This window comes from Capsicum annuum, chromosome 3 (assembly GCF_002878395.1).
Source record: "Capsicum annuum cultivar UCD-10X-F1 chromosome 3, UCD10Xv1.1, whole genome shotgun sequence".
Lineage (NCBI taxonomy): Eukaryota > Viridiplantae > Streptophyta > Magnoliopsida > Solanales > Solanaceae > Capsicum > Capsicum annuum.
The window spans coordinates 155664829-155681695 of NC_061113.1; the positions used below are offsets into that span (position 1 = coordinate 155664829).

A 16867-nucleotide genomic window follows, 5' to 3' on the forward strand; every position below is an offset into this window, starting at 1 on the left:
GAAAAAAGAGGGACGTTCAACACTTTACCAGATTTTTTGATGCAAATTCCAGTTAGCCGACGAGATATCGACACATCATGTCGAAGCTGCAAATCCCAGAGACACAGTCATCAATGCATTGCATCATTCGTGTTAACGCGATTAGCATCGCACCGCTTCAATGTGGCTAAGCACGGTCAAATTCAATTTTTACCGACACAGTGAGCATTTCAGATTTTTAATATAATTACCATGAGGGAATCTTTTAGGGAATCACATGAGAATCTTGGAAAGCGTGACAATTCCCTAAATCCTACCAAGTGTAGGAATAATATGATATATATATATACACACACACACACACACAAAGTGGGAACAATTATGGGATTCAAACATTCAATTTGGTGGAATAATTTTGTTGGAGCTACTGCACCGTTTTTGTTTTTTAATATTATTTTAATTATATTTTTATTTTTCATATCATGTATTCAGTTATTTGGATCATGATTATGAATATTATCGACTAAAAACCGTCTTTCCGGGGTTAAATCCAAGAACATGATTATTATTGTTTTGGATTAATTTCGTTGGATTTGCTTATCATATTTGGTTGTTTGTTTATTCTTGTTTTAATTATTTTATGGATTGATCATCCAGAACATACATATATTGTAGGCCTTTTGATCTTGGGAGATAGAATAGGGAGATAGAACATGGGAATAAACAAAGTTTGGGTTTTTATTCTTTTATAAAATAAGGAATTAAACTTAGTATCTAGGACAGGAATGTATTTAGATGCCTTACTTGATTTAAACGTAGGATGATAGCTTTAATTCGCTTAATTGGACTATTACATACCCTCTCACTGATGCAGTTGTAATGTCCATATCAGGTAAAAGATTAGATGTTGGGAAACCATGATCATGCAATTAACCCTACGAATCAACAACCAAGATAAGCAAATTAATGAATGAAGTTCAACAACATAGTATGACTATTCGGAGTGTTTTAACCCTGGGCTTTACTCCATTGATAGTTCCAAGTTTTTTATTTACGCATTATTACTTTAGTTTTAATTTACAATATTCAAAACTCTCTTTTTGGTTACTTTTGCACTAAATTAATCTTCATAGTTAAACTAGAATTAAATCGTTGTTAAATAAAGTCTCTGTGGGATCAATACTTGGCTTTAATTAGGCCACTTTACTACTTGAAAAGACCATGTACACTTGCGTATGCACTTGGGCGCTGTCAAGTTTTTGCCGTCATTATCGGGGACTTGAAATTTCGCAAATGTTTATTTTAGTTTTACTTTTAGATCTATTTCGTGTTTTTATGCTTGGTTTTGGTTTTGTCATGGCAGGAAATAGGTTGTAGGATAATAAGCTAGCAAGGGCTCAGGATTTGGTTGAACTAAGCCCGGAACCTGAATAACTTTTCCATCAACGTAGGAGAGATGCAATCCTTCTCTCCCAAATTTTGAAAATCCAAGAAAGCCAAGAGAATACTGTTCCAATGCTTGAACAACAAGCAGCCCGAAGGACAGTTAGGGAAGTGGAATTCCCTCTTCCAATAAACATAACTTCCCCAATTCAAAGACCGGCTGCTGGGGGAACTTCGAGTTAAAGCATAATATGGTGCAGCTTCTTATTAGCAGTGGATAGTTTGCAGGGCTTTATCACGAGGATCCATAAGCCCACTTGCAAAATTTCATTGAGCTTATAGACACATTCATTCTGACTAGGGTGAGTACAGATTATGAGAGGCTGACATTGTTTCACCATTCACTTTTGGGGGAAGCTAAAATGTGGTTGAATGCAGAGCTGGACAATTTAATCACATCAAGGGACGACTTAGCCAAAATGTTCCTCATTTAATTCTTTTCATCTGGCAAGACTGGGAGACTTCATAGTGAGATAGTGAGCTTTAAACAGAAGCCTAATGAAAATTTATATCACGCTTGGAAATGCTTCAAGGATCTTCTGTGGGATTGTCCACATCACCAATAGTCTAATGAGGTACTTGCTCATACTTTTGTAGAAGCATTTGATCATAATACAAAGATTTTGCTTGATTCAGTCGCAGGTGGTCAAGCACTGGAGCTGACTTATGATGAGTTGTACACATTGTTGAACCGCATCGCATAAGAAAATCCCAAATGGCATTCAGATTCTGGAAGTGCCACAAAAAGAATTGCGGGTGTATTGGAGGTGGACCAATTCACAGTCTTATCAGCTTAGGTCACAGCATTGTAGAATATGATAAAAAATTAATTCAGAACCCTAAAATTGGTGGCTCCAAAACCTGCAGCCACAGTCAATTCCATCCAACAAGCTGGAGGTTGGTGTGAAACTTGTGGGAATAGCGGCCACATAGCTGTCATGTGTGCCTCAAATCCAAAATCTGTGATGTATATAGGCAATGTACAAAGACCAACTTTTGGTAATGCCTTCAACATGAAGTGGCAAACTCAGCCTTGGAATACACAACAACAGTATATTCCACAGCCACAGGCCCAAACTAATTAGTCAGCTAGCAATATGGAGGAGATGTTGAAGCAACTATTAGCTAATCAAGCACAGTTGACTGCAGACATAAAAAATCAGCAAACAATCACAAGAAGTTTAGAGTTGTAATTGGGGAAATTATCACAAGTAATGAATACTAGACCACAAGGTTGTTTACTAAAGATACAAAAAATTCAAAAAAGGTTATAGAAAACACCTTGAAAAGTAGCAAAGAGCTTCAAGTTGAACCTTTCAAGGCAAAAAAGGAGGCAGATGATAATGTTGTAACCCAGTAGGTAAATGACAGAGTTGTTAAAAATTCGAGGACGTCTGAGTACCTGAAAGAAAAAGTTTTTGTAGAAGAATTGAAGAAGATGCCACCACCACTTTTCCCTCAGAGGCAAATAAAAGTGAAGGAGGATGCCATGTTTAAGAAGTTCTTTGACACATTCAAAGGAATTCACATTAACTTACCTTTGTTAGATATTTTGCAGAGTATGCCCAAGTATGCTAAGTACTTGAGGGATTTGGTTGCTAATAAGATCAAATTGTAGGATGTGAAGGAAATAACACTCACTGAGAAATGTAGTTCGGTAGTCACTCAAAAGATGCCAAAAAAACTTAAGGACCCAGATCAGTCTACTCTTCCCATTTGTATTGGAAATAGTGAGGTGGTGTAGGCACTTAGTGATTTAGGGGAAAGTATCAACTTGATGCCCCTATATTTGTTCAACATGTTGGGTTTGGGGAAGCCTAGATCGAGCTCTATACTACTACAGCTGGCAAATGAGATCATAGCCCATCCCGAAGGAGTGATTGAGGATATGCTTATAAAGGTTGGTAAATTCATTATTCCTACTGACTTTATTGTTCTTGATTTTGAGGCAGACGAATAGGTACCAATCATCTTGGGACGTCCATTTTTAGCGACGGGGGAAGCTTAAATTGATGTAAAAGAGGGCATGCTAAAAATGAAGTTGGAGGATAAAGAGGCAATATTTGAAGTCTACAAACCTCTAAAAATGCTATCCTACTATAAGGATCTATGCATGATTACTGTTGTTGAAGGGGATGAATGTGGGGTGGTTAGCACACCAAAGGCCTCTTCTGACACCTTTATTGAGCAGCCCGAGCCTTCAATACCATTGTTTTCTAACATGATGTAGGTTAAAATTGAGAGAGATGTTGACCTCGATAGTGTGTACTTAAGAGGTCAGAAACAAAATAGAAAATGGCTCTCAAAGAGAAGTAAAAAGATAAAGAAATATGGTTGAGTTGAGCTGGGTCATACCGTGACACTAAATCAGGCGGTGCTTGGAAGAAAATCCAAGTTAATTAGGTATGTTTTCTTTTTAGTTTTTATATTTTATTTCACATAGTTTTTGTTTTGGTTGAGTCACAAGTTAATGGAAAGTCTGAGTACCATAAACTTGAGCTAAGGAGCATGACAAAAATAGACTGTGGGGTCCACAGATCTTCTTGATGCAAAAAGATGATACTAGCTAGGCTTAGAGTCCTAAGAGAGCATTTCTATCTCTTGCTTTTAAATTCACTTTGGGAACAAAGTAGGTTTTTAAGTGTGGGGTAAGGAAATTCCTAAATTCTTGCTCAAATTTAAAATAAAATATGTAAGATATTCTTGTTGGTGCTATTTTTGATTACATAGTACAAGTGTTTTGTTTGGTAAAAGCATGTTGAAAGAATGAATTGCTATTTTTGAGAATCTTAGGCTATTTTTATGACTCTTGTACTTTTTGGCTTAAAATTTGAATTCATGCTATTGTTTGGTTGAGAGTCTATGACGATCCTATGTTGGTCAAGTATGTGCCATGTGCATGTGAGATTTTTATATATTCCTTGTTGCATATGATGTCTAGAAATTTCTCGGGGTGTGTGCAAAGTAAAAAATAGAGTGTGGTTTTAGGAGATGATTTAGGCATTTCTTTGATAGCCTTATTTTATACCTTCTTTTTACCTACCCTTTGTGCATTATCCTAGTTAAACCCCATTGGTCCTTTATCTTATTTTATTTGGTATCCTCATATGTAGCCTAATCCCCTTCTTTGATAAACCATAATTTGATCTAAAAAGCTCCTAGGTGCTTTAATGAAAAACTGATTTAGTAAGGAGTTTAAGAAATTGAAGAAAAAAAGGTGAAATTGATGTGTGTTATTGGTGTTAATATTTGATGTGTGTCGATTGGGAGTGATAAAATGGTGTTAGAAATATCCCATGATTATAGAAAATGAGATAAATTGAATCTTGGAGGAATAACCAATGCGCCTACCATGTGTTTGTGAAAATGCTTAAAAGAGATGAGGAAAAATAAAAGATGTAGGCAGATAGAAAAAGTATAATTTGGTTGTTGGAGATTGGTTTTAAATGTATAATGTATTGCATTAAATCACTTAGAGAGGTTAGTCCCTATTCCCAAATAGTTCCTACCCGTCCCTTTGCCTACATTACAACCCAGAAAAGTACTATTTGATCCTAAGTTCATCATTCTGATATTAGTGGAGCACTACACTAAGGGAAAGCTTATGGTTCATTGTGTGTAACTGGTGAATTCTTTGTGAGAGTGGCCGTAAATTTATTCTTGTACCCATTATGCTATAATTTGCATTATTGTGAGTGATTATGGGTAACTCTCTTGTTGTGAAGGAATATGTTTGATGAATGTGGGTCATTTGTATGATGTCGTTGATTAATAAATATGTATGAGTTTTCCACTTGTGGAATCAATTCTTGAGGTTAAGATATTTCGGAGTAGAATTCTGGAGGTTTCAATTGTGTAAAAACATGCTTAGTATAGAAACTTGAATTTCGTGTAGTCATTATAGTACTAGCTTAAGTCTTTTGCATTTAGTAGAAGTGTATCGTCACCTCATATTTTGATGCTTAGAGTAAAGAGTTGTTCGAGGACGAAGAAGAGTTTAAGTATGGGGTGATAATCTGAAGTGGTTTTATACACCTCGGTATCATTATTCTAGCTTATTTTGCCTTGTTTTGAGAGAAATTCATGTTCTTAACGTGTTCATATTGATATAAATAAGCATTTAAGTGTCCAAGTATGTGATTACAACATTTAAAGTGTTTTTCAAACAAGTTTGTGATATATTTATGATAATTGATGATAAAAAGTCTAGAAATACATTGGAAATATACTGTAAAAAGCATGGGAAAAAGGAGGGACGTTCAACACTTGACCAGATTTTTTGATGCAAATTCCAGTTAGCCGACGCGATATCGACACATCATGTCGAAGCTGCAAAGCCCAGAGACACAGTCATTGATGCATTGCATCATTCGTGTTAACGCGATTAGCATCGCACCGCTTCAATGTGACCAAGCACGGTCAAATACAATTTCTGCCGACGCAGTGGGAATTTCCCATTTTTAATATAATTCCCATGAGGAAATATTTTGGGGAATTACATGAGAATCTTGGAAAGCATGACAATTCCGTAAATCCTACCAGGTGTAAGAATAATATAATATATATACACACACAAAGTGGGAACAATTCTGGGATTGAAACATTAAATTTGGTGGAATAATTTTGTGGGAGTTATTGTACCGTTTTAGGTTTTTAATATTATTTTAACTAGCTTTTAATTTTTCATATCATGTATTCAATTATTTGGATCATAATTATGAATATTATCGGCTAAAAACTCTCTTTTCGGGGTTAAAGCCAAGAACATGATTATTATTGTTTTGGATTAATTTTGTTAGATTTTCTTATCATATTTTGTTTTTTGTTTGTTCTTGTTTTAAATATTTTGTAGATTGATCACTCATAAAATACATATATTGTCGAACTTTTGATCTCGGGTGAGGGAATAGGGAGATAGAACATGGGAATAAATAAAGTTTAGGTTTTTTTTTATAAAATAAAGAATTAAACTTAGCGTCTAGGACAAGGATGTACTTAGATGACTTACTTGATTCAAACATAGGATTATAGCTTTAATTCACTTAATTGGATTATCACATCCCCACTCACTGATGTAGTTGTAATGTCCATAACAGGTAAAAGATTAGAGGTTGGAAAACCATGATCATGCAATTAACCCTACGAATCAACAACCAAGATAAGTACATTAACTAGTGAAGTTCAACAGTATAGTATGATTGCTCGAAGTGGTTTAACCCTGGGATTTACTCCATTGATTGTTCCAAGTACTTTTATTTATGCATTATCACTTTAGTTTTAATTTACAATATTCAAAACTCTATTTTTGGTTACTTTTGCACTAAATTAATCTTCATAGTTAAACTAGAATTAAATTGTTGTTAAATCAAGTCTCCGTGAGATTGATACTTGGCTTTGATTAGGTCACTTTACTACTTTATAAGATCACGTACACTTGTGTGTTCGCTTGGGCTCTGTTAATCTTCTTTGAAATTTTGCCCAGATTATGAATCAGTAGTCCAGTTGTACCCAAACATACAAGTCATAAGGTCTACTCATACCGATTGGATGGTTTTTTGCACATTTTTATAGGGGAGTTTATGTCTTTCCCCACTCTCTTAAAAGCCAAAATCATGTCGTTTTGTCTTCACAAGGGGTGATATAAAAGGCCCCAAACCCCAATTTACATCATTAAACATCAATTTACTAAATAGAATCAAGAGGCAACGGTTTCTTCATCTTCCCTAAGAAACTAGGGTTTCTCAAGATCAAGAACAACTTCAAAGAAATTTCCTCAAAGCTTCTACTTCAGGTATGTTGGATGCTCAATCATGGGTCCCTTTAACCCATAGAGCCTAAAAACCTTCTTTTCAACTAAAGTATGGATTTGTCTCTTATTATGAAGTTTTATGTGTTCATGATGGATTAAATTCATGTTTAAAACTAGAATATTCCATGTCATAATTCAAATGAATTTCACGTTAAATTCCCAATTTATGAATTTAGCCATGTAATCATGTTGATTACCTATATATAACACGTTCTCATGTTCAAGTTCATGATTCTCACATGTTTAATGAAATGTCTATGTTTTGGGTCTTTGAACCATGATTCCCATCCTATAGTTTTAAGTGTTGATATCGTGCTTTATGGTTATTCAATGTTGGTGGGTTATGAACACCCGATACCTACGTGTTTTACATGATTTTAGATCTTTCAAGTAATAATTTAGTGTGACCATAAGTCTTATTATTTACTCAGATATTTATGATCATGATGAGCACTATCATTTATGTAATAAATGTTCAGTCGATTTTAGTTCAGTTCAGTTGGGAGAAGGATTTAACACCAAAAAAAACCTAGGTATGGGGCTCACCTACCAGTGGAGGGTGTGACATTTAGTAATTTTCCCTGAGTTCTAGAACTACGTAGCCAGTGTAGGTTTGAGATGTCTTACTGCCAGTTAAGGGTTAACATATATCTCATGAGGACACCTGCCAGTAGAGGGTGACTCCTTAGTCCTTTGGGACACAATTTTAGTGGATCCATACAGTTAGTGTTAGTACCCATGGTACGGTACTGACACCCTTTCAACTGGGGTTATAGGTTGGACCCCAATTAGTTCAGATTGGGGTATGTCGGTTATATGATACATCCCACAGCCCCAGTACAGTAATCAGTGTATTGGTTCAGGTTTTCTTGACCAGGTGTATAGATTTTTTGTTATTCAGTTATACAACTGTTAGTCTTTGAGATTACAGATTATCTCAGAAACATGTTTATGTTTGGTCTTGCATTCTCAGATATTACATGTTTATGCATTTATGCTTAGATACCCCAAGCATTTCAGCCAGTCCTCATCTTATATACCAGTACATTTAAAGTACTAACTATATGCTTTTCTCTGTGCTATGTTGTCTTATAACATAGATTTGTACACACAGTTTCTCAACCAGTCTTAGACAGCTCAGCATTACTTAGCAGCAGTAGTGATGAGTCCTCTTCCATGAATGAAATGATTTGTTATTTCAGTTACTTCAATGCTTTCTTATGTTCTTCCAGTTAGAGTTAGTTGGGGGTTCGTCCCATCAACTCCTCATGATGTTTAGAGGTTTTTAGACTATTAGTTAGATAGTCCGTAGTCATATTCAGTGGTATCAATTATTTTCAGATAGATAGTTGGTTTCTAGTATTCTATTAGATATTTGAGACAAGTTTTGATACGTATTTCAGTATCCAGTTTTATAGTATCTTATCATATTATCTTATGCACATGTGATTCATTACTATTTTCTTTAGTGTTCACAGTAGGTACCAGCCCATGGGTTAGCTTGTTATCACTTGTGTCCGTAAGCATTGTTGTCACGACTGGGGTGTAGCCTTGGGTCGTGAAATTAACCTTCAAAGTACTTTACTTCTCTTGTGATAACCACAACTTCTTGGTTTTTCTGTCATGGAAAATCTGCATGCCAAGATTCTACCTTACTGATTCTTAGTCTTTCATAGAAAAAGACTTAATCAACTATTGCTTCAACTTCTGAATCTTGCAACCATTATGACAAACAACAAGCATGTCATCAACATAAAGCAACACAGTAATAAAGTCAATATCGAAGAATTTTTCACAAAAACACAATGGTATGAAGTAGTCTTCATGAAGCCTTACTAAGTCATAAAGGAACCAAATTTCCTGTACCTGCCTGGGAGCTTGTTTTAAACCGTACAAGCTCTTCTTCAATTTGAAAACATAATGCTCTTTTCCCTTGATTTCAAAACCTTTCGGCTGGTCCATATAAATTTCTTTATCTAAGTCACCATGGAGAAAAGTAGTTTTAACATCCATTTGCTCAACCTCTAAATCTAGACTTCAGCTAAGCCTAGAACCATACAAATGGATGGCATCTTTACAACTAGAGACAATATCTCTTCAAAATAAACTCTCTTTTTCTGTTTAAACCCCATCACAACCAATCTAGCCTTTTACCGTGGAATTAGGTTAACATGTTCATGCTTCACCGGAAAAAACCCATCTATTTTTTAACGCTTTTCTATCTTCAAACAACTTACCTAAATCAAAGGTATGATTATCATGCAAAGATTTAATCTCATTTTCTATAGCATCAAATCAGTTTTCTTTTTCTTCACTTTCCATGGCCCCATCAAGACTCTCAGGTTCTCCCTTGTGAGTCAAGAGTACATACTCACTGTAGAATAATGATATAAAGGTATTATCTCTCTAGTAAATCATTTAAGAGAGCTCTCTGGAGCATCAATAACTGGTTGTTGATCAACCATATCAACTTGCATTGGGGCATCAACAACATCTTGTTGGTCATTCTGAATATGATTGTTATCTTCATTATCAACTTGATTTTCATCATCATGAAGATTTTCTTCAAGAGCAGTGATCAAAGGAACTAGATCAACATCAAATAGGCTCTCATTACTCTAAGAATCAACCTTCAGAACTTTGTCAAAATCTTCAATTGTTTGGTTTTTAAAGAACACAACATCACGGTTCCTAATAAGTTTTTTCTCAACTAGATCATCGAAACGATATCCAAATTTATCTTGACCATAACCAATGAAGATACACTGCCTAGTTTTAACATCCAACTTTGACCTTTCATCCTTAGGAACATGTACAAAGACTTTACACCCAAAGACTCTAAGATGATCATAAGAAATATTCTTACTAGACCAAACTCTGTTAGGGACATCACCTTTCAAAGAAACTGCAGGAGATGAATTAATAACATAAGAAGTAGTATTAAGTGTTTTTTTCCAAAAGGAATCTAACTTAGCATCTGAAAGAATACATCTAACCCTCTCAACTAGAGTTTTTTCATCCTCTCTGTGAAACCATTCAACTGAGGAGTTTTTGGAGAAGTTTTTTTATGCCGAATACCCTGCTCTCTGTAATATCTATAAAAAGGACCAATATAATCACCACCATTATCGAAATGGATTTATTTCAATTTCTTCCTTGTTTGCCTCTTAACGAAGTCCTGAAAACCCTTAAACATATCAAGTACTTGATCCTTCGACTTCTAATAAAATACCTAGAGTTTGTGAGAATGATCATCAATAAAAGTCACAAAGTAAATTACTCCACCATGAGACCTTACTTTAAAAGTAACACACAAGTCAAAATGTACCAACTCAAGCAAATCAAGCTTTCTTGAAGGAGGATGACTTTGGAAAGAAACTCTTTTCTATTTATCGGTGAAGTAATGAAATCATTTCTTCAACTTTGCTTGTTTCACTCTAGAAAGTAAATTTTTCTTTGCCAAACAATCAATCCCCTTCTCATTAATATGACTCAGCATTTTATGTCATAGCTTTGATAAAATATCATTCTCTACCAAGTTTATAAAGCCTCTAGAAGTGGAGCCCTAAAATACGTACAAGTTACATAACTTGTCACCTCAAGCCACAACCATCGAACCTCTAGCAATCTTTCATTTGCCAGAACCGAGGGTGCTAACATAACCCTCATCATCAGGGTTCCCTACAAAAATTAGATCCAAGCGAACATCTGGAGCATGCTTGACATTATTGATAACTAGTTTGGAACTATTGTTACTTTCCAAACAAACAGTACCAAATCCAAGTACTTTAACTTCATTATTATTTCCCATTTTCAACATCCTAACATTACCTAGAGTATAAGAAGAAAATAATTCCTTATTTGGCATAACATGAGAAGTAGCACCAGAATTCATAAACCAGTTAGACCTCATCAGGAACAAATTTAATGGAATTCCCACCACAAGCAACATGAAGGTCATTATTAGCAATAATAGCAACATGATTTTCATTATCGTCTTCTTTATTTTGTTGTCTTATATCTCTCTTATGCTTATAATAATATTTCATGATATGCCCCTTTTTGTTGCAATAGTCACATTTAACATTCTTTAATTTGATCTTTCACTTGCTTCTACTTTTATCTCTATCATTTGGACCTCTATACTTTTTTTTCCCTTATCTTCAGTAACTAAAACATCAGAGTGTGAAGATGATAAAGATGAGGCCTAATATTTTCTTCTCATCTCTTTATTTAATATGTCACTCTTAACATATTTCATAGTTACAACACAACTAGGAGTGAAATTAGTCAAAGAAACTCAAAGAGTTTCCCAAGAGTCTAGCAGAGTATTAAAAAGATAAAGTCCTTGAATTTATTCATCGAACTTTACACCCATTCCGAAAAGTTGGTCAAGGACACCTTGAAAATTATTTATATGATCAGAAATAGGATTGCCTTCCTTATACCTGATATACATCAATTGCTTAAGCAGGAATAACTTGTTATTGCCAGTCTTTGAATTGTAAAGTGTCTCGAACTTGTCCCATAAGCTTTTGGCATGTGTCTCATTCACAACATTATCTTCAATTCATTATCTGATATAGACACAAACCTATAGATGCTTAAATTTCCTAATCTTTATCTATCATGGATTGAGGTTTAGTAGACGCAAACACAGAAAAATGCATTTTCTTGATAAAAGAGAAGATCTTTCATCTTGCCTTTTTAAGTATGATAATTAATACAATTCAAACACACCATTTTTTATATTTTCCTCCATTATTCAAATCGACAATCAACAATAACTTACGCTCTGATACTATTTTGTTGGGAAAGGGATAAGGAACTATCAAAGTGCGCAGTGGAAGACTACCCAAGTTTAAACTTTCTCTTTCAATTTGAACCAAGAGGAGATGACAAAACTCAAGCAAAACAAAGAATAGGCATCAAATATCAACTACAAAAAAATGGTAAGACAAGAATAAAAGCAATCAAGTCAACACACCAAATTTACGTGGAAAACCCTTAAGTGTGAAGAGTAAAAAACCATGAGATCAAAACCTCCATTATAATCATCAAGAGTTATAATATTGTTCTCCAAAATTGGCCACAAAATAAATGTCAAACAATGAGAAAAAAACACAAAATGATTGCACCAAAAACTAGAGAAAGAAAAGGAGCGAAAACACAAAAATATATCTACTATTCATGACTAAAAATAGGAGCTAAAGGACACCAAATTCAAATCCGCCAGTTTCTAATTGAATATTGACATGAGAGAAACAACCTATCCAAAAATCAGCTTAATCGGATTAGAAACGAAGCAAAAATCATAATTTAAAATTGGCAGTTGTGGCTGGAATTTTAGTGCGAAAATCTACACACTTTCTCTCTTTTGTGGCTGCTAAAACTTTATTTTATGATGCTAAAATAATACATAAAAAGATCAATATATATGTCCCATAGTAATGGGCCTATGGGCAAAAGTAGGTTGATCTAAATTGAGCTTTATTTATCCACATATAAAGGGAAAAGGATCCATAACCCAACAAATCATAAGGACAAGGTAGCTAGATGTGGAACTAAGATCTAATTCATTCCCTCCATAATTTTTTAATTAATTTTTACAATGTATTACTAATTTTCTTCTATAACAAACACATAACATTGAAGGTGTGTGCCTTAAAGTTCACAAAATACATATGAAACATGGCATTATAAGAGCATTAAGTAATCCCTGGCTTCTCCACGTGATTTTAACTCATGTTATTTGTTTTTATATTTAATTGCTTACTCTTCTTTCTTACTTTTCAATGAAGATGATTTGTTTGGTTAAAAAATAAGTAGAACGTAATTACTAATGAATGATGTCTTGTTTTCATGCATAATTTTTTTAGTTTTTGTGATATTTTAATGTTTAAGTCACTCATATTCTTTGTCTTTCCTTATTATTTTTAAAATTAGAATGAGATGAAGATTGCTATCCATAAGATTACTGACTTTAAAGAAGGAAATATTTTTGTCCCCAAGGAGCATCAATTAATACATGATTTGTTTTGTTGATATCTGCTATTTTTTCTACTTAAAATACACGTAGTAGATGATTGTTCGGTCGGACTTTAAGAAATTTTTGTGTCAAGGTTAGAATTAATTATATTGTTCTGATATCTCAATTATCATACTATTTGTTGTGATTCTATTATATTGCTATGTGCTTTTTTCTAGTATACAGGTTTTTGATGAATGTTCCTTGAAGAAACTTTTGGTGTAAGGGTTAGGTTAAATCGTATTGTTCTAATATCTCGATTATCGTATTGATTTTTTGTAGTTTTTGTTCTTTGACTATTTGTTATTTTTTCTGCATAATACGGGCGGAGAAATGAACTTTCCGTTAGGTTGGGTTATAATTAGGGTTTGATTTATTGGGTAAAGCGACCAAATTTTTTTTCTTTTAAATTCTATATTTAAAAATAATCATGTGTTTTTATCCTATATTCATGGATGATATAAGAGATAACTACACACGTACACTAAACTAGATTACCTTTTGTAGTACTTGGTTGTGAATATGCATTCCACTAATTGGTTGAGACCTGAAATACTTTGTTCATAATCTAATTGCCAATACCTACTTGGGTGCAATAATATTTTTGGCACTACTCAAAATGATTTTTTTGTTGGTGACTAGCTAGTGTTGTTTATTTGTTTTTTCATATATACCATTTTCTCTATTTTAAAAAAGTAATGAATTTTTTCGTCGAAAATTGGCTACAAGTCTTGAACCTATTGATTTTCATCTTTGTGCATGAATGTAACTTGCATAAAGCTATTTTTTCCGACTATCTTAGGATAAGTAAGTTCTGATGTTCTCCATTTTAGTAACGTCATTGTAATTGTGAGGTTATTTTTCTATTAATTAAATGAATGTTCAACTATTTCCTTGTAGTTTGTCACAAAGTCTTGCGGATGGCCTTCTATTTGGCAAACAATCGCTTGTTCAACGAGCTCAGATTGAAAAGACTGTTGGTGAAGGATATCGATCTTAGATCTCCCATGTATTTACTTATCTGAAAATAAGTATATTTACACATTTAATTATCGTATAAATAATGTCAAGACTCCATTTTATTGTGTGTTGGAGGATAAATGAAGAACTAGAATTTGAGGATAATTTGTGTCATCTCATGAATTTGAATTTGTGAATTGTTTATTATCCTACTATTTGCAATATTTTAGCTTATTTAGCCGACATTTCTTGTTTTCTTAAAGAATATAAGAAAAGAGAAGGTTACAAAGAAGTTGTTGGTGCTATGTTTGATAAATTTAAAAAGTATTTTTATCTTCTTCCCCTAATTTACTTTGTTGGTGCTATGCTAAATCCATGTATGAAATATAATACTATGTGCAACTTTACTTCTATCATTTATAATTCCTTAGAGATAGAGCCTGAAGAACGAACAAATTTTTTTACGGCTATGAGTGATGCGAACATTTACATAGAAGCATTATATAACCATTATGCCGATTTACTTGACATATCTATACAGACAAATATCACTCCAACTATCGCTCCTCAAGCTCTCGAGGAGCCATCATCTTCTAAAAGGACGACATATAGTGACTTTCCTGATTACTTTTATGATTTAAATATTTGGGAAGGGTTTTCTCCTTCAACATACAACACAAAGCCGATAGAGGATCGTAAAGTAAGGATCATCGCATTGAATTGATGGAAGAATAATGAAAGACAATATCCTGTGCTTTCAAGATTAGCTAGAGATATATTGAATGTTTCAATGTCAACCGTTGCATCGGGAGCGCGTTTAGTTAGGGACGAAAAAAAATTGGAGACAACCGACACTCATTGAAAGGCAATGCTATGAATATTCTAGTTTGCCTCAGAGATTGGATTAAAGTGGAACGATGAAACCAAAGAATGAAGGTGGAGCCGAAAGACAAATAGAATATTGAAGAAATTCTAACTTCAGGGGAGAACTCAACACAATCAAGTTTAATGCATGTTTTTCCCCCATTGATTTTGACTATCCTATGGATGTTCCCGTTAATATTAACATGAATGAGTTGGAAAAAATGATGAAAAACTTGTAGTTTTTTCATTCATGTAAATTATAAGTTTTGGATCATTTTCAATCAATAAATTACAACATTTATTCACTCCTAACTATGTAATTTTTTTCATTTAAGTTGAATTAAATACTTTTAGTATATTACTATCAAAATTTATACTAAGTAATAAACAGAAAAACATATATACACATATATTCTACATATATACACAAGTTGTATTTTAAGTAGTATATATTCTACATCTATGTCTATATATTTTCTATAGACTAAAATAGTATATATTTAATGTCTATATGTTTTCTAAGCTGGTATATATATATATATATATATATATATATATATTATATATGTTGTATGTATATTGTTTCAAGTGGTATTTTAAGTAGTATATATATTATATTATACATATATATGTGTATATATTTTCTATAGACTCTAAAGTCTAAACTAGTACATATTTAAACTTTAAAATATACATGTGTATATATTTTCTAAAATAATATATATTTAGTGTATAAATATTGTATTTATATTATTTAACGTATTTAAAATGTATATAGGTATGGATATACAGTGTGTATCGAAAAAAATTTTAATTTTAATTTTTTTAGTTTTGAACTAGGTTAAATGGTTCGGTCTTGATTTAATTCCACATTTTTACTGTTTTGGCCCAGAACAAACCGGCCTGTCAAAATTGATCCGATACCGGACTAGTTCAGAAATCGGTTATTTTAAGTGGGCCAGTTCCGGGTTGAATCGGAGCGGCCCATTTGACAGGCCTTCCGTAATCACATACACTTCCCTACATCTAACTTATAAATACATAGGTATAAAATAAACGGCAGTATGGAAGCGAAGGAAAATGGGCAGAATGAGACTTTTGATCTCCATGATTTGGCCGGCCACCACACAAAAAGCTTTAGAAATTGACTTTTTATTGCGCCCATCAGCATGTTTGTTCTCTATGGACTTGAATGAAAAACAAAAGTCCATAAATAAAGAACATCTATGCCGTAATCACATACATTCCCCTACTTAGATATAAATTATAAATACATAGGTATAAAACTAAAGGCAAGATGAAAGTGAAGGGAAATGGGTAGAATGAGACTTTTGATCTCTGTGATTAGACCGGCCACCACACAAGAATCTTTAGAAATTGTGTGTTCAAAATGACATTATTCAGAAACATCACTTGGACATAAATGGGATTGCCCTGATCATAACTTGGCGGTATAGCGCTGCTAATGCTTCCCCAGTGAATGGTCTAACCTAAAATATCCAATGTACCAATCACAAATAGTCACATGTTAGAAAACTGTTCTTCATCTTTTCTCGTTTGATTGCTTTATTTTATCCCACCTAGAACTTGTATGTTCGATATTTAACTTTGATACATTGATAACATGAAATTACTTAATATGCAATAAGAAATTACTATCCAAGTCAGTAAGTACGTAACTCGAAAAATAAGAGTGATCTTCCACAACAAGTTAAATTGTTATATAAAATTTCATTTATCATTATTAGTGTACTTTTATAATCATAGAGGAAAAAGAGAAAAGA

The 16867-nt window shown here is 33.4% G+C and overlaps 1 non-coding gene across 1 annotated transcript; it reads right to left on the minus strand.

The window, feature by feature from the left end:
• Positions 1–1880: 1880 nt before the first annotated feature.
• LOC124897408 lies at positions 1881–1991 on the minus strand. The gene has a single exon (XR_007054129.1). It is a non-coding gene; the product is annotated as a small nucleolar RNA R71 (small nucleolar RNA).
• Positions 1992–16867: the final 14876 nt, after the last annotated feature.